Below are 19,823 nucleotides of genomic sequence, written 5' to 3'. Positions count from 1 at the left end.
ACCGCCACCAACTACCACCACCAACAACCATCACCGCCACCAACTACCACCATCAACAACCATCACCGTCACCACTTCAGCCATCACCGCCACCAACTACCACCACCAACAACCATCACCGTCACCACCAACCACCACCACTTCAACCATCACCGCCACCAACTACCACCACCAACAACCATCACCGCCACCAACTACCACCATCAACAACCATCACCGTCACCACTTCAGCCATCACCGCCACCAACTACCATCACCAACAACCATCACCGTCACCACCAACAACCACCACTTCAACCATCACCGCCACCAACTACCACCACCAACAACCATCACCGCCACCAACTACCACCATCAACAACCATCACCGTCACCACCAACCACCACCACTTCAACCATCACCGTCACCAACTACCACCACCAACAACCATCACCGTCACCAACTACCACCATCACCACCAACAATCACCACCAACAACCATCACCGCCACCAACTACCACCATCAACAACCACCACTTCAACCATCACCGTCACCAACAACAACCACTTCAACCATCACCGTCACCAACAACCACCACTTCAACCATCACCGTCACCAACAACCACCACCAAGAACCATCACCGCCACCAACTACCACCATCAACAACCATCACCGTCACCACTTCAGCCATCACCGCCACCAACTACCACCGTCAACAACCATCACCGTCACCAACTACCACCATCACCACCACCAACAACCATCATCGCCACCAACTACCACCACCAACAACCACCACTTCAACCATCACCGTCACCAACTACCACCATCAACAACCATCACCGTCACCAACAACCACCACTTCAACCGTCACTTCAGCCATCGCCGCCACCAACTACCACCATCACCGTCACCAACAACCACCACTTCAACCACCACCAACTACCACCACCAACAACCATCACCGCCACCAACTACCACCATCAACAACCATCACCGTCACCAACTACCACCACCATCAACCACCAACAACCATCACCGTCACCAACTACCACCATCAACAACCATCACCGTCACCAACTACCACCACCAACAACCATCACCGCCACCAACTACCACCAACAACAACCATCACCGTCACCAACTACCACCATCAACAACCATCACCGTCACCAATTACCACCACCAACCATCACCGTCACCACCAACAACTACCACCATCAATAACCATCACCGCCACCACCAACAACCACCACTTCAACAATCATCGCCACCAACAACCACCACTTCAACCATCACCACCAACAACTACCACCATCAACAACCATCACCGTCACTACCAACAACCACCACTTCAACCATCACCACCAACAACTACCACCATCACCGTCACCACCAACAACCACCACTTCAACCATCACCACCAACAACTACCACCACCAACAACCATCACCGCCACCAACAACCATCACCGTCACCAACTACCACCACCAACAACCATCACCGTCACCACCAACAACCATCACCGTCACCACCAACAACCATCACCGTCAACAACCATCACCGTCACCACCAACAACTACCACCATCAACAACCATCACCGTCACCACCAACAACCACTTCAACCATCACCACCAACAACTACCACCATCAAAAACCATCACCGTCACCAACAACCACCACTTCACCCATCACCGCCACCAACTACCACCAACAACCACCACCACCGCCGCCACCAACTACCACCAACAACCACGACTTCAACCATCACCACCAACAACTACCACCACTACCAACAACCACCACCAACAACCACCACCAACAACCACTACCACCGTCGCCACCAACAACCACCACCACCGTCGCCACCAACAACCACCACCACCGCCGCCACCAACTACCACCAATAACAACCACCACCACTATCAACCGTCACCGTCACCACCATCACATACAAGTAATGGGAATACAAACAGTAGTAGCAGACCAGGAGACATTAACAATCTGGAGGATAAGCCTGAGAAATGGCTGTTAGAATTTAACCCCAGCAAAAGCAAAACTATGAAATCGGGGAAGAACAAAGACCACAGACTCGGAGGACAAAGGCTGCAAACTTGGCTGATAGAGATGGACCTCGGGGTGAGCACAGTTCCGAACATATCACCTGAGGCGCACATTAACAGACTAACACCTGTAGCAAACACCAGACTGGCGGGTTTAATGGTAACTTTCATGAAGTTCAACAACACATCCTTTACAATACTACATACAACATCCTGGAGTATACAGCACCACTGTTGCAACCCCTGAATGGGTTACAATGATTACGTATATATATAATGTATATTATCTTTTCATATAATTTTATATTGCTTATATTTGCGATAATAGCCAAATCGTAAATATATTGCTTTATATTCTTATTTGACTTATATTGTTAGGATGTACATAATATGTGCTCAGTTCAAGTCTTGATTGTCAAACTACTGTAATTATCGCTTGTCGCTCGTTATACTGCCGGCTTCTGAGCTGTGCTGTCCACAGGGCTATCACGTGATCGAGGGGGGGTGTGTCCTCACCTCTCGTGAAGTATTCAGTCTGCTCTAGACTCGCTTGGTGGTTGGACAGATTGTCTGTCTCATTATTCTTGTTAGTTCTGTAGAACTCTGTCCACAGAACATTGTATAGACTTATTGATTTTCGACGTTGTACTGAGGTTGTGTGTCGCTTAGACACTCCGAGCATCTCAGGTCCTTAGCTATAGCTTCTGACCTAATTTTGTACTGGTTTCTGTGTATTGTCACAGTCGGGTTTTTCCTATGCTGAACTTAGATTCAGTAGCATGGGAGTTTTGTAACTTTTGTGGAGGATCTGCTGATGGTCCCTACTTAGTGTCCTTATATTATCTCCTATATATATATGGAGCCCACATCTGATAAACAATGTTAACAACACTGACAAAAACAGGTTAACAAGGGCACTCGTCTCCTGGTATGTCTGAACTATGAGGTCCTGGGGTATGTCTCAACTATGAGGTCCTGGGGTATGTCTGAACTATGAGGTCCTGAGGTACGTCTGAACTATGAGGTCCTGAGGTATGTCTGAACTATGAGGTCCTGAGGTACGTCTGAACTATGAGATCCTGAGGTATGTCTGAACTATGAGGTCCTGAGGTATGTCTGAACTATGAGGTCCTGAGGTATGTCTGAACTATGAGGTCCTGAGGTATGTCTGAACTATGAGGTCCTCAGGTACGTCTGAACTATGAGGTCCTGAGGTATGTCTGAACTATGAGGTCCTGAGGTATGTCTGAACTATGAGGTCCTGAGGTATGTCTGAACTATAAGGTCCTGAGGTATGTCTGAACTATGAGGTCCTGATGTATGTCTGAACTATGAGGTCCTGAGGTATGTCTGAACTATGAGGTCCTGAGGTATGTCTGAACTATGAGGTCCTGAGGTATGTCTGAACTATGAGGTCCTGAGGTATGTCTGAACTATGAGGTCCTGAGGTATGTCTGAACTATGAGGTCCTGAGGTATGTCTGAACTATAAGGTCCTGAGGTATGTCTGAACTATGAGGTCCTGAGGTATGTCTGAACTAAGAGGTCCTCAGGTACATCTGAACTATGAGGTCCTGAGGTATGTCTGAACTATGAGGTCCTGAGGTACGTCTGAACTATGAGGTCCTGGGGTATGTCTGAACTATGAGGTCCTGGGGTATGTCTGAACTATGAGGTCCTGGGGTATGTCTGAACTATGAGGTCCTGAGGTATGTCTGAACTATGAGGTCCTGAGGTACGTCTGAACTATGAGGTCCTGAGGTATGTCTGAACTATGAGGTCCTGAGGTACGTCTGAACTATGAGATCCTGAGGTATGTCTGAACTATGAGGTCCTGAGGTATGTCTGAACTATGAGGTCCTGAGGTATGTCTGAACTATGAGGTCCTCAGGTATGTCTGAACTATGAGGTCCTGGGGTATGTCTGAACTATGAGGTCCTGAGGTATGTCTGAACAATGAGGTCCTGGGGTACGTCTGAACTATAAGGTCCTGAGGTATGTCTGAACTATGAGGTCCTGAGGTATGTCTGAACTATGAGGTCCTCAGGTACGTCTGAACTATGAGGTCCTGAGGTATGTCTGAACTATGAGGTCCTGAGGTACGTCTGAACTATGAGGTCCTGGGGTATGTCTGAACTATGAGGTCCTGGGCTATGTCTGAACTATGAGGTCCTGCGGCATGTCTGAACTATGAGGTCCTGAGGTACGTCTGAACTATGAGGTCCTGAGGTATGTCTGAACTATGAGGTCCTGAGGTATGTCTGAACTACGAGGTCCTGGGGTATGTCTGAACTATGAGGTCCTGAGGTATGTCTGAACTATGAGGTCCTGGGGTATGTCTGAACTATGAGGTCCTGGGGTATGTCTGAACTATGAGGTCCTGAGGTATGTCTGAACTATGAGGTCCTGAGGTACGTCTGAACTATGAGGTCCAGGGGTATGTCTGAACTATGAGGTCCTGAGGTATGTCTGAACTATGAGGTAATGAGGTATGTCTGAACTATGAGGTCCTGAGGTATGTCTGAACTATGAGGTCCTGAGGTATGTCTGAACTATGAGGTCCTGAGGTACGTCTGAACTATGAGGTCCTGAGGCATGTCTGAACTATGAGGTCCTGGGGTATGTCTGAACTATGAGGTCCTGGGGTATGTCTGAACTATGAGGTCCTGGGGTATGTCTGAACTATGAGGTCCAGAGGTATGTCTGAACTATGAGGTCCTGAAGTATGTCTGAACTATGAGGTCCTGAGGTATGTCTGAACTATGAGGTCCTGGGGTATGTCTGAACTATGAGGTCCTGGGGTATGTCTGAACTGAGGTTCTGGGGTACGTCTGAATTATGAGGCCCTGCCCTGAGGTATGTCTGAACTATGAGGTCCTGGGGTATGTCTGAACTATGAGGTCCTGGGGTATGTCTGAATTTTGAGGTCCTGAGGTACGTCTGAACTATGAGGTCCTGGGGTATGTCTGAATTATGAGGTCCTGGGGTATGTCTGAACTATGAGGTCCTGAAGAATGTCTGAACTATGAGGTCCTGAAGAATGTCTGAACTATGAGGTCCTGAGGTATGTCTGAACTATGAGGTCCTGAGGTATGTCTGAACTATGAGGTCCTGAGGTATGTCTGAACTATGAGGTCCTGAGGTATGTCTGAACTATGAGGTCCTGAGGTATGTCTGAACTATGAGGTCCTGGGGTATGTCTGAACTATGAGGTCCTGAGGTATGTCTGAACTATGAGGTCCTGAGGTATGTCTGAACTATGAGGTCCTGAGGTATGTCTGAACTATGAGGTCCTGAGGTATGTCTGAACTATGAGGTCCTGAGGTATGTCTGAACTATGAGGTCCTGAGGTATGTCTGAACTATGAAGTCCTGAGGTATGTCTGAACTATGAGGTCCTGAGGTATGTCTGAACTATGAGGTCCTGAGGTATGTCTGAACTATGAGGTCCTGAGGTACGTCTGAACTATGAGGTCCTGGGGTATGTCTGAACTATGAGGTCCTGGGGCATGTCTGAACTATGAGGTCCTGAGGTATGTCTGAACTATGAGGTCCTGAGGTATGTCTGAACTATGAGGTCCTGAGGTATGTCTGAACTATGAGGTCCTGAGGTATGTCTGAACTATGAGGTCCTGAGGTATCTGAACTATGAGGTCCTGAGGTATGTCTGAACTATGAGGTCCTGAGGTATGTCTGAACTATGAGGTCCTGAGGTATGTCTGAACTATGAGGTCCTGAGGTACGTCTGAACTATGAGGTCCTGGAGTATGTCTCAACTATGAGGTCCTGAGGTATGTCTGAACTATGAGGTCCTGAGGTATGTCTGAACTATGATGTTATTACTGTTCTTCTGCTGAACAGCAGTTTAGTGCCGATGAAGGTAGCGTAGGTAGCAATGATACGGCCGTGGACTAGTTTGGCTTTAATTGGTAGGAGTGAGTAAACAACGGGCAGTGTGAGGGAGTGACCGCGAGCCAGTCCGTGGAGGGGGAGCACTTGTGTCTATCAAGTCGGTCGGCCTAGGAGTGAGAGCGGCTGGGCTGAGCCTCCCACTGACCTGGGTGAGCCTACAGAGGGCAGCACCTAAATGCCGCGAAATATGAACTAGTCAGAGAAGACGGCTAGGCTGTGTGTTCTGACAGTACAGGCTGTCTACAATGAGGTCCTGGGGTATGTCTGAATTATGAGGTCCTGAGGTATGTCTGAACTATGAGGTCCTGAGGTATGTCTGAACTATGAGGTCCTGAAGTATGTCTGAACTATGAGGTCTTGAGGTACGTCTGAACTATGAGGTCCTGGGGTATGTCTGAATTATGAGGTCCTGGGGTATGTCTGATCTATGAGGTCCTGAAGTACGTCTGAACTATGAGGTCCTGAGGTATGTCTGAACTATGAGGTCCTGAGGTATGTCTGAACTATGAGGTCCTGAGGTATGTCTGAACTATGAGGTCATGGGGTATGTCTGAACTATGAGGTCCTGAGGTATGTCTGAACTATGAGGTCCTGAAGTATGTCTGAACTATGAGGTCTTGAGGTACATCTAAACTATGAGGTCCTGGGGTATGTCTGAACTATGAGGTCCTGGGGTATGTCTGAACTATGAGGTCCTGAAGTATGTCTGAACTATGAGGTCCTGAGGTATGTCTGAACTATGAGGTACTGAGGTATGTCTGAACTATGAGGTCCTGAAGTATGTCTGAGCTATGAGGTCTTGAGGTACGTCTGAACTATGAGGTCCTGAAGTATGACTGAACTATGAGGTCCTGAGGTACATCTGAACCATGAGGTCCTGAGGAATGTCTGAACTATGAGGTCCTGGGGTATGTCTGAACTATGAGGTCCTGGGGTACGTCTGAACTATGAGGTCCTGGGGTATGTCTGAACTATGAGGTCCTGGGGTATGTCTGAACTATGAGGTCCTGAAGTATGTCTGAACTATGAGGTCCTGAAGTATGTCTGAACTATGAGGTCCTGAGGTACGTCAGAACTATGAGGTCCTGAAGCATGTCTGAACTATGAGGTCCTGGGGTATGTCTGAACTATGAGGTCCTGGGGTATGTCTGAACTATGATGTCCTGAAGTCTGACCTATGAGGTCCTGAGGTATGTCTGAACTATGAGGTCCTGAGGTACGTCTGAACTATGAGGTCCTGGGGTATGTCTGAACTATGAGGTCCTGAAGTATGTCTGAACTATGAGGTCCTGAGGTACGTCTGAACTATGAGGTCCTGGTGTATGTCTGAACTATGAGGTCCGGAGGTATGTCTGAACTATGAGGTCCTGGGGTATGTCTGAACTATGAGGTCCTGGGGTATGTCTGAACTATGAGGTCCTGAGGTATGTCTGAACTATGAGGTCCTGAAGTATGTCTGAACTATGAGGTCTTGAGGTACGTCTAAACTATGAGGTCCTGGGGTATGTCTGAACTATGAGGTCCTGGGGTATGTCTGAACTATGAGGTCCTGAAGTATGTCTGAACTATGAGGTCCTGAGGTATGTCTGAACTATGAGGTCCTGAAGCATGTCTGAACTATGAGGTCCTGGGGTACGTCTGAACTATGAGGTCCTGGGGTACGTCTGAACTATAAGGTCCTGAAGTATGTCTGAACTATGAGGTCCTGGGGTATGTCTGAACTATGAGGTCCTGAAGCATGTCTGAACTATGAGGTCCTGAGGTATGTCTGAACTATGAGGTCCTGGGGTACGTCTGAACTATGAGGTCCTGAGGTATGTCTGAACTATGAGGTCCCGGGGTATGTCTGAACTATGAGGTCCTGGGGTATGTCTGAACTATGAGGTCCTGGGGTATGTCTCAACTATGAGGTCCTGAAGTATGTCTGAACTATGAGGTCATGGGGTATGTCTGATCTATGAGATCCTGAAGCATGTCTGAACTATGAGGTCCTGGGGTATGTCTCAACTATGAGGTCCTGAAGTATGTCTGAACTATGAGGTCATGGGGTATGTCTGATCTATGAGATCCTGAAGCATGTCTGAACTATGAGGTCCTGAGGTATGTTTGAACTATGAGGTCCTGGGGTACGTCTGAACTATGAGGTCCTGGGGTATGTCTGAACTATGAGGTCCTGGGGTATGTCTGAACTATGAGGTCCTGAGGTATGTCTGAACTATGAGGCCCTGGGGTACGTCTGAACTATGAGGTCCTGGGGTATGTCTGAACTATGAGGTCCTGAGGTATGTCTGAACTAAGAGGTCCTGTGGTACGTCTGAACTATGAGGTCTTGGGGTATGTCTGAATTATGAGGTCTTGGGGTATGTCTGAAATATGAGGTCCTGGGGTATGTTTGAACTATGAGGTCCTGGGGTATGTCTGAACTATGAGGTCCTGGGGTATGTCTGAACTATGAGGTCCTGGGGTATGTTTGAGCTATGAGGTCCTGGGGTATGTCTGAACTATGAGGTCCTGGGGTATGTCTGAACTATGAGGTCCTAGGGTATGTCTGAACTATGAGGTCCTGGGGTACGTGTGAACTATGAGGTCCTGGGGTATGTCTGAACTATGAGGTCCTGGGGTATGTCTGAATTATGAGGTCATGGGGTATGTCTGAACTATGAGGTTCTAGGGTATGTCTGAGCTATGAGGTCCTGAAGTATGTCTGAACTATGAGGTCCTGAGGTATGTCTGAACTATGAGGTCCTGAAGTATGTCTGAACTATGAGGTCCTGAGGTATGTCTGAACTATGAGGTCCTGATTTATGTCTGAACTATGAGGTCCTGAGGTATGTCTGAACTATGAGGTCCTGAGGTATTTCTGAACTATGAGGTCCTGAGGTATGTCTGAACTATGAGGTCCTGAGGTATGTCTGAACTATGAGGTCCTGAAGTATGTCTGAACTATGAGGTCCTGGGGTATGTCTGAACTATGAGGTCCTGGGGTATGTCTGAACTATGAGGTCCTGACGGTCCTGAGGTCCTGGGGTATGTCTGAACTATGAGGTCCTGAGGTATGTCTGAACTATGAGGTCCTGAGGTATGTCTAAACTATGAGGTCCTGGAGTATGTCTGAACTATGAGGTCCTGAGGTATGTCTGAACTATGAGGTCCTGAGGTATGTCTGAACTATGAGGTCCTGGGGTATGTCTGAACTATGAGGTCCTGAGGTATGTCTGAACTATGAGGTCCTGAGGTATGTCTGAACTATGAGGTCCTGAGGTATGTCTGAACTATGAGGTCCTGAGGTATGTCTGAACTATGAGGTCCTGGGGTATGTCTGAACTATGAGGTCCTGGGGTATGTCTGAACTATGAGGTCCTGAGGTATGTCTGAACTATGAGGTCCTGAGGTATGTCTGAACTATGAGGTCCTGGGGTATGTTTGAACTATGAGGTCCTGGGGTATGTCTGAACTATGAGGTCCTGAAGTATGTCTGAACTATGAGGTCCTGAGGTATGTCTGAACTATGAGGTCCTGAAGTATGTCTGAACTATGAGGTCCTGGGGTATGTCTGAACTATGAGGTCCTGAGGTATGTCTGAACTATGAGGTCCTGAGGTATGTCTGAACTATGAGGTCCTGGGGTATGTTTGAACTATGAGGTCCTGGGGTATGTCTGAACTATGAGGTCCTGAAGTATGTCTGAACTATGAGGTCCTGAGGTATGTCTGAACTATCAGGTCCTGAAGTATGTCTGAACTATGAGGTCCTGAGGTATGTCTGAACTATGAGGTCCTTGGGGACGTCTGAACTATGAGGTCCTGAGGTATGTCTGAACTATGAGGTCGTGGGGTATGTTTGAACTATGAGGTCCTGGGGTATGTCTGAACTATGAGGTCCTGAAGCATGTCTGAACTATGAGGTCCTGGGGTATGTGTGAACTATGAGGTCCTGAAGCATGTCTGAACTATGAGGTCCTGAAGCATGTCTGAACTATGAGGTCCTATGGTATGTGTGAACTATGAGGTCCTGGGTATGTCTGAACTATGTAGGTCCTGGGGTATGTCTGAACTATGAGGTCCTGGGGTACGTCTGAACTATGAGGTCCTGGGGTACGTCTGAACTATGAGGTCCTGGGGTACGTCTGAACTATGAGGTCCTGGGGTACGTCTGAAATATGAGGTCCTGGGGTATGTCTGAACTATGAGGTCCTGAGGTACGTCTGAAATATGAGGTCCTGAGGTACGTCTGAACTATGAGGTCCTGGGGTACGTCTGAAATATGAGGTCCTGAGGTATGTCTGAACTATGAGGTCCTGGGGTACGTCTGAAATATGAGGTCCTGAGGTATGTCTGAACTATGAGGTCCTGGGGTACGTCTGAAATATGAGGTCCTGAGGTATGTCTGAACTATGAGGTCCTGGGGTACGTCTGAAATATGAGGTCCTGAGGTACGTCTGAAGTATGTGGTCCTGGGGTACGTCTGAAATATGAGGTCCTGAGGTATGTCTGAAATATGAGGTCCTGAGGTGCGTCTGAAGTATGTGGTCCTGGGGTACGTCTGAAGTATGAGGTCCTGAGGTACGTCTGAAATATGAGGAGAGAGACGTAAACAAACACTAGGACATATCTATTACAAGGTTTTAAGATCGTAGTGTTTTGTAATAAATATGTGCAAATGTTTGTTTACCTGCCTTGTTAAACCAATTTGTGGGTATTTATTAGGAAGGTTCATAGCAGAGTTGAAGATGACCCCACCAGATGGCAGCCCAGCACAGGTGACTTAACAAGGTACAAAACAGCCCAGCACAGGTGACTTAACAAGGTACAAAACAGCCCAGCACAGGTGACTTAACAAGGTACAAAACAGCCCAGCACAGGTGACTTAACAAGGTACAAAACAGCCCAGCACAGGTGACTTAACAAGGTACAAAACAGCCCAGCACAGGTGACTTAACAAGGTACAAAACAGCCCAGCACAGGTGACTTAACAAGGTACAAAACAGCCCAGCACAGGTGACTTAACAAGGTACAAAACAGCCCAGCACAGGTGACTTAACAAGGTACAAAACAGCCCAGCACAGGTGACTTAACAAGGTACAAAACAGCCCAGCACAGGTGACTTAACAAGGTACAAAACAGCCCAGCACAGGTGACTTAACAAGGTACAAAACAGCCCAGCACAGGTGACTTAACAAGGTACAAAACAGCCCAGCACAGGTGACTTAACAAGGTACAAAACAGCCCAGCACAGGTGACTTAACAAGGTACAAAACAGCCCAGCACAGGTGACTTAACAAGGTACAAAACAGCCCAGCACAGGTGACTTAACAAGGTACAAAACAGCCCAGCACAGGTGACTTAACAAGGTACAAAACAGCCCAGCACAGGTGACTTAACAAGGTACAAAACAGCCCAGCACAGGTGACTTAACAAGGTACAAAACAGCCCAGCACAGGTGACTTAACAAGGTACAAAACAGCCCAGCACAGGTGACTTAACAAGGTACAAAACAGCCCAGCACAGGTGACTTAACAAGGTACAAAACAGCCCAGCACAGGTGACTTAACAAGGTACAAAACAGCCCAGCACAGGTGACTTAACAAGGTACAAAACAGCCCAGCACAGGTGACTTAACAAGGTACAAAACAGCCCAGCACAGGTGACTTAACAAGGTACAAAACAGCCCAGCACAGGTGACTTAACAAGGTACAAAACAGCCCAGCACAGGTGACTTAACAAGGTACAAAACAGCCCAGCACAGGTGACTTAACAAGGTACAAAACAGCCCAGCACAGGTGACTTAACAAGGTACAAAACAGCCCAGCACAGGTGACTTAACAAGGTACAAAACAGCCCAGCACAGGTGACTTAACAAGGTACAAAACAGCCCAGCACAGGTGACTTAACAAGGTACAAAACAGCCCAGCACAGGTGACTTAACAAGGTACAAAACAGCCCAGCACAGGTGACTTAACAAGGTACAAAACAGCCCAGCACAGGTGACTTAACAAGGTACAAAACAGCCCAGCACAGGTGACTTAACAAGGTACAAAACAGCCCAGCACAGGTGACTTAACAAGGTACAAAACAGCCCAGCACAGGTGACTTAACAAGGTACAAAACAGCCCAGCACAGGTGACTTAACAAGGTACAAAACAGCCCAGCACAGGTGACTTAACAAGGTACAAAACAGCCCAGCACAGGTGACTTAACAAGGTACAAAACAGCCCAGCACAGGTGACTTAACAAGGTACAAAACAGCCCAGCACAGGTGACTTAACAAGGTACAAAACAGCCCAGCACAGGTGACTTAACAAGGTACAAAACAGCCCAGCACAGGTGACTTAACAAGGTACAAAACAGCCCAGCACAGGTGACTTAACAAGGTACAAAACAGCCCAGCACAGGTGACTTAACAAGGTACAAAACAGCCCAGCACAGGTGACTTAACAAGGTACAAAACAGCCCAGCACAGGTGACTTAACAAGGTACAAAACAGCCCAGCACAGGTGACTTAACAAGGTACAAAACAGCCCAGCACAGGTGACTTAACAAGGTACAAAACAGCCCAGCACAGGTGACTTAACAAGGTACAAAACAGCCCAGCACAGGTGACTTAACAAGGTACAAAACAGCCCAGCACTTATAGCATGGACAAAATGGTTATAATAATAAATAATAATTTTTTAAAGAGGTGGAGGGGTAAGCCAGCGAAAGGCATCGGTCAGATAACCAAAAGCTCCAGCTGTGAGTCATCATATGACTAAGACTCACATCAGGAAATATTTGTCGTGTTTCCTGACAAACCTGACCCAGTATGGACAGACACACACTTCCAGCGGAGAGGAAAAACAAGGATCAAGGTGGACACTGAACACAGAGATGAGTCACAGGGATGTTAGGAAGTATTTATTCAGCCTTAGTGTGCTTAAGAAATGAAACGACCTAGACAACAAAATGGTAGAGGCAGGATCTATCCATAACTTTAAAAATAGGTATGACAGGGCTGACTCAGCCAGGAGAGGAAAGCCATCCAGTAGCAGAGGCGGGGTCAGGAGCTGAGACTCGACCCCTGCAACAACAGGCGAGTACCACCAACCACCACCACCACTTGGGTCTTGCATCACGGCAGTGCTGACCCGTATTTACATTGTAAATACGTACAAAAATCCACTGTTCTACGACTGAATTACAGGCATTTATTAATGACTGGTTGAGGTTGTGTCACCATGATCCTTGACCTGTGTCACCATGATCCTTGACCTGTATCACCATGATCCTTGACCTGCATCACCATGATCCTTGACCTGTGTTACCATGATCCTTGACTGTGTCACCATGATCCTTGACCTGTGTCACCATGATCCTTGACCTGTATCACCATGATCCTTGACCTGTATCACCATGATCCTTGACCTGTGTCACCATGATCCTTGACCTGTGTCACCATGATCCTTGACCTGTATCACCATGATGCTTGACCTGCATCACAATGATGCTTGACCTGTATCACCATGATCCTTGACCTGCATCACCATGATCCTTGACCTGTATCACCATGATCCTTGACCTGTATCACCATGATGCTTGACCTGTACCATCATGATCCTTGACCTGTACTACCATGATCCTTGACCTGTATCACCATGATCCTTGACCTGCATCACCATGATCCTTGACCTGTATCACCATGATCCTTGACCTGTATCACCATGATGCTTGACCTGTACCATCATGATCCTTGACCTGTACTACCATGATCCTTGACCTGTATCACCATGATCCTTGACCTGCATCACCATGATCCTTGACCTGTATCACCATGATCCTTGACCTGTATCACCATGATGCTTGACCTGTACCATCATGATCCTTGACCTGTACTACCATGATCCTTGACCTGTATCACCATGATCCTTGACCTGCATCACCATGATGCTCGACCTGTATCACCCTGATACTTGACCTGCATCACCATGATGCCTGACCTGCATCACCATGATGCTTGACCTGCATCACCATGATGCTTGACCTGCATCACCATGATCCTTGACCTTTATCACCATGATCCTTGACCTGCATCACCATGATCCTTGACCTGCATCACCATGATGCTTGACCTGCATCACCATGATGCTTGACCTGCATCACCATGATGCTTGACCTGCATCACCATGATGCTTGACCTGCATCACCATGATGCTTGACCTGCATCACCATGATGCTTGACCTGCATCACCATGATGCTTGACCTACATCACCATGATGCTTGACCTGCATCACCATGATGCTTGACCTGCATCACCATGATGCTTGACCTGCATCACCATGATGCTTGACCTGCATCACCATGATCCTTGACCTTTATCACCATGATCCTTGACCTGCATCACCATGATCCTTGACCTGCATCACCATGATGCTTGACCTGCATCACCATGATGCTTGACCTGCATCACCATGATGCTTGACCTGCATCACCATGATGCTTGACCTGCATCACCATGATGCTTGACCTGCATCACCACAATGCTTGACCTGCATCACCATGATGCTTGACCTGCATCACCATGATGCTTGACCTGCATCACCATGATGCTTGACCTGCATCACCATGATGCTTGACCTGCATCACCATGATGCTTGACCTGCATCACCATGATGCTTGACCTGCATCACCATGATCCTTGACCTTTATCACCATGATCCTTGACCTGCATCACCATGATCCTTGACCTGCATCACCATGATGCTTGACCTGCATCACCATGATGCTTGACCTGCATCACCATGATGCTTGACCTGCATCACCATGATGCTTGACCTGCATCACCATGATGCTTGACCTGCATCACCACAATGCTTGACCTGCATCACCATGATGCTTGACCTGCATCACCATGATGCTTGACCTGCATCACCATGATGCTTGACCTGCATCACCATGATGCTTGACCTGCATCACCATGATGCTTGACCTGCATCACCATGATGCTTGACCTGCATCACAATGATGCTTGACCTGCATCACCATGATGCTTGACCTGCATCACAATGATGCTTGACCTGCATCACCATGATGCTTGACCTGCATCACCACGATCCTTGACCTTTATCACCATGATCCTTGACCTGCATCACCATGATCCTTGACCTGCATCACCATGATGCTTGACCTGCATCACCATGATGCTTGACCTGTATCACCATGATTCCCATTAGCTTTATGGAGGCTGTAAATAATGTTAACAAGTCTTGCAGCTGTGATACTTCTGCCTTAAACGGTACCGTCAACGCTGAACAATAGTCAAGTTGAACAGCTTCATCAATGACTGTGAGGGAAAAGTTCAATAGATAGGAGTAGCGAGGGAGTATATAGTAACAATAGTTTCATTGCCGGCTACTTGTTAAGGTAGGGTCAGTCAAGCTCCAGCTATTCCCGCCTTTTTTCCCTCGAAAGTTCAGATGAGACAATGTCTCGTGAGATTCATGTGGTATTAAAAACCAGTGATGCTACTCTCGAAAGCGAGGTAGTAGGATCACCGGTTCACTTGTTAGATGAAAGTGAGGATATCACCTCCGATACCATAAATGTCTTGACTAGGGCTCAGACCAAAGCCCAGGTTTCTCCTACTGTCCATCCTTTGATTTTCCCTGACTTTAAGCCTTTAGATGTATCGAAGGACTCCTTTGTCAATTTACAACGTAATTGCCCTTCTCTTCAGAATTGCCATAATGCCGCTAAACAAAATCAAGTTATCCAAAGGAAAAACTTTTCATATAAATTTGAATATATAAAAGATATCTTGTACAAGTCAGTATTCAAATTAAATTCAGATGAGATAGACTATTCCATCTTAGTTGTTCCAAGTCAATGTAGAGAGACTGTTCTTAAAATGGCTCATGACCTGCCAGTGGCCGGACATTTCTCGCATCGTAAAACCTTAAATAAAATTAGGGAAACCTATTTTTGGCCAAAAATGTCCTCAGATGTCACTACCTATTGTAGATCATGTAAAGTTTGCCAACTGTCATCCTCCCGAGGTACCAGGCGAGTACCTACGGTCAAAATGCCTATCTTTACGGTACCATTTGAAAGAGTAGCTATTGACATCGTTGGTCCTTTATCTCCACTTTCATCTGGGGGACATAGATATATATTAACATTAGTTGATTATGCTTCGAGTTTCCCTGAAGCCGTTCCCTTAAAGACCATAACTACTACAGAGGTGGCTGAGGCCCTTTTGTCCATCTTCTCCAGAGTGGGCATCCCTAGAGAAATTTTGTCTGACCGTGGGACACAATTCACATCTGACTTAATGCAACATCTATACCAACTTCTGGGAGTGAAACCTCTCTTCACCACACCCTATCATCCCAGCTGTAATGGGAGGATTGAGCGCCAGCATGCGATTCTCAAGTCCATTTTAAGGAAACTTTGCTCCCTTAAACCTAAGGAGTGGCATCGTTACCTACCCTGTGCTTTGTTTGCCATGAGGGAAGTTCCCAGTGACTCTTTGGGGTTTTCACCTTTTGAACTTCTCTATGGTAGACAGGCCAGAGGCCCACTGTCCATCCTTCATGACTTATGGACTAATGAGGAGGTAAATGCTGAGGTTCAGTCTTCTTACCAGCTTCTCCTTGACCTTAGATCCAAACCTGAGGAGACCTCTGACATAGTTTCGAAAAACCTAAGCTTGTCAATGGACCAGTACAAAACCTATTTTGATTCCAAAAGTCAGAGGAGAAGTTTTAAAGTAGGAGATGAAGTTCTTGTACTTTTGCCTATCAAGTCAAATAAATTATTAGTAGCATGGAAAGGTCCATATAAAGTATTAAAAATTTGTGGGAAAGTTGACCACCTCATAGAAGTCAAGGGGAAACCTAAGCTTTATCATATCAACATCCTTAAGAAATATTACCTCAGAAATTCGGTTAACTGCCTTAATAACTTTGACTTAGTTTTTCCACACGAACTTGATAAAACAACTGAAGAATGTAAGGTGTGTGTAATTGACACCTCTAACTTAGACCATGATGAAGAACTACATGACTTGGTAACTCTTGACCACTCGGATGCAACCACCATTAATATTAATGAATCTTTGGATGACCATAAGAGACATGAACTACTTCAATGTGTGAGTAACTTTTCAGACGTCTTTACTGATATTCCAGGTGTTACCTCCATGGTAGTCCATAAGATTGACTTAGTGACGGACAATCCTATCAAACGAAAATTATACCCAGTTCCAGTTCACCTTAGGGATGCATTTGACCGAGAGGTAGACAAATTATTAAAACTAAAGATCATTGAACCTTCAGTATCTTCATATTGTTCACCAGTAGTCATGGTTAAGAAGGAGGATAATTCATATAGACTTGCTATTGACTTCAGAGGCCTTAATGCTATAACTCGGTGGGATGCTGAGCCTATGCCCTTAATAGATAGCGATCTACACAAATTTTATAACGCTTCCTTCTTTTCAGAGATTGATATTGCGCAGGCTTATCATCAAGTAATGTTAGATCCTTCTAAGCAGTACACTGCTTTTCCTACACACCAAGGAATGATGCAATATAGAACTATGCCCTTCGGTTTGGTAACTGCCTGTGCTACCTACATGAGACTGATGAGAAAGGTCTTGGGTAATATGCCCAATGTTTCAGTTTATTTTGATAACATTTACGTAATGACATCCACGTGGGGCGAACATATCCAAACATTAACATCAGTTTTGCGTAGGTTACGCTCACATGGCCTCACTGCCAAGCCGAAGAAATGCTTCCTTGGGTATAACAAGATTAGATATCTTGGACTGATACTTTGTAATAACTCTCTGCAGCCTCTCCCCAGTAAGATCAAAGCTTTATTAGAATTTAAATTTCCCAAAACCAAGAAGCTCATGCGTAGCTTTCTTGGTTCTGCAAATTTTTATGCACGGTTTATCCCAAACCTTACTGATCTTACAGGCATCTTATCTGACTTCCTTAAAAAGTCTGTGAAGGAACCTCTTGAACTTTCCGACGTAGCTCGGGAAAAGTTTAATGAGATTAAAAGCATCTTTTCGAAAGACCCTATACTTAAGATTCCAGATATTAATAAAACATTTTGTTTAAGAACTGATGCCTCCAATACTGGCTTAGGTGCAGTGCTACTACAATACCATGATGGTACTCCCTTCCTGTATGCTTCTTAAGCCGGAAACTCCTTCCTGCAGAAACAAGATACTCCACCATAGAAAAGGAATGTTTGGCCCTTGTGTGGGGTATCTCCAAACTTAAATTTTATTTGCTGGGAAAAGAATTCATTTTAGAAACGGACCACAAACCTTTGATATACCTAGAAACTTTTAAGGGAACCAACAGTCGCCTCTTAAGGTGGACATTGGCACTCCAGGCTTTTAAGTTCCATATTGTATATATCAATGGTTCATCCAATTATTTCTCTGACTGGTTAAGTCGTGACAGTCAGTAGAAGATTTGTTGCCTTACGCGACTTCCATATGTTAGAACTTTTTCCTCGCCTATTCTTCTTATACTCCTTGACTATAAGTCTTGGTATGGGGGAGTGTGAGGGAAAAGTTCAATAGATAGGAGTAGCGAGGGAGTATATAGTAACAATAGTTTCATTGCCAGCTACTTGTTAAGGTAGGGTAAGTCAAGTTCCAGCTATTCCCGCCTTTTCTCCCCCACCCCGAAAGTGATAGTTTGATTGCCGGCTGCTTGTTAACGTAGGGTCAGTCTAGCTCCTACTATCCCTTCCCCTCCCTCCTCCCCCCCCCTAAAGGTGACGTGTGGGGCTCTGGTCAAACAGTAAATCACTGGACTCACAGCTCCCAACACTACTCTTGGATGCCAGAGATGGTCACCTGTCAATCAACGAGAAGAAATAATGGAGGCGGACTAACGTCCTGGAGATGTCCCATTTTGGATTTAATTACCTGTGCACCTGTATGAAATTGCAGGACGTAACCCCACATCATTACAGGGGTAAAGAACCTGCTTTCCTGTCATCGGAATAATACTCACGGCGATACTCTGTGAAGAACTAGCCAGTGGTGGTCACCAACACCTGCGACCCCCCCCACATCAACAACGGCTACGATTTCAACAAGTGTCACCAACACCAGACACCCCTATATTAGCGTTGAATTCAGATATTTATATTTTTCATTTTCATTTTCTTTAATGTAGGATTAATATTTCATATTTAAGTGTTTTATATTTTAAATTTCTATATAATAAAGTGTTTATGCTTGTCTGTTATTTCTTTTTCTATTCATTAATTTTCCTGAGGAGGAGCCAGCCTGAGTAATACTGTCTGAAGTTATTACAGGGCTGAGTAAGCCTTCACAATGACAATGGTTCTCTTGTTTTGAAGGTTCTCGTTATCCACTCTGACATCTGTCCAGCTCACACATCTCCTTATGGTTGTTTCTTAACGAGAGATCACCTAACATTATTACACCCAGGTCTTTCACATTTTCGTTTCGTTCTATTTGGTGATCTTGTGTTTGATAAATCGTATCTCTTTTTAGTTTCTATTTATAATTGTGTGAGCAATTGGAATTTGTCACCAATGAATGTCACTTTTTTTTCAGTGGTCACTGCAAGTCTTGTCTGTTCTCTGTGTCTTCTGAAGATATTTATATACTGATGTTTGCATCATCTGCAGATAATGACACCAAGTTGTCGCGGGTTTCATCTCTATCTACAGTAAGGATGAGAAACAACAAAGGCACAAGGATCCTGCCTTGGGGTCTTGACATTATGTTTTACGTTACTAAGGCCATGATCTATTTGTCAGATAAGTGAATATTCCTCTTGTCTATTTTCTCTCGTTGTAACAAGTGACGTCATCATTTTCCGTGGTCACTCCAT

At 45.9% G+C, this 19,823-nt stretch overlaps 1 protein-coding gene across 2 annotated transcripts in view; it reads right to left on the bottom strand.

Moving 5' to 3' along the window:
- The window catches only part of LOC128698016 (LIM domain-binding protein 2-like), a 740,316-nt gene that overhangs the window by 580,349 nt on the left and 140,144 nt on the right, over positions 1-19,823 (bottom strand). The gene's annotated exons all lie outside the window — the stretch shown is intronic.

Source organism: Cherax quadricarinatus, chromosome 58, assembly GCF_038502225.1.
Source record: "Cherax quadricarinatus isolate ZL_2023a chromosome 58, ASM3850222v1, whole genome shotgun sequence".
NCBI classification, from domain to species: Eukaryota; Metazoa; Arthropoda; class Malacostraca; order Decapoda; family Parastacidae; genus Cherax; species Cherax quadricarinatus.
This window is presented reverse-complemented; position numbering and strand designations above follow the sequence as displayed.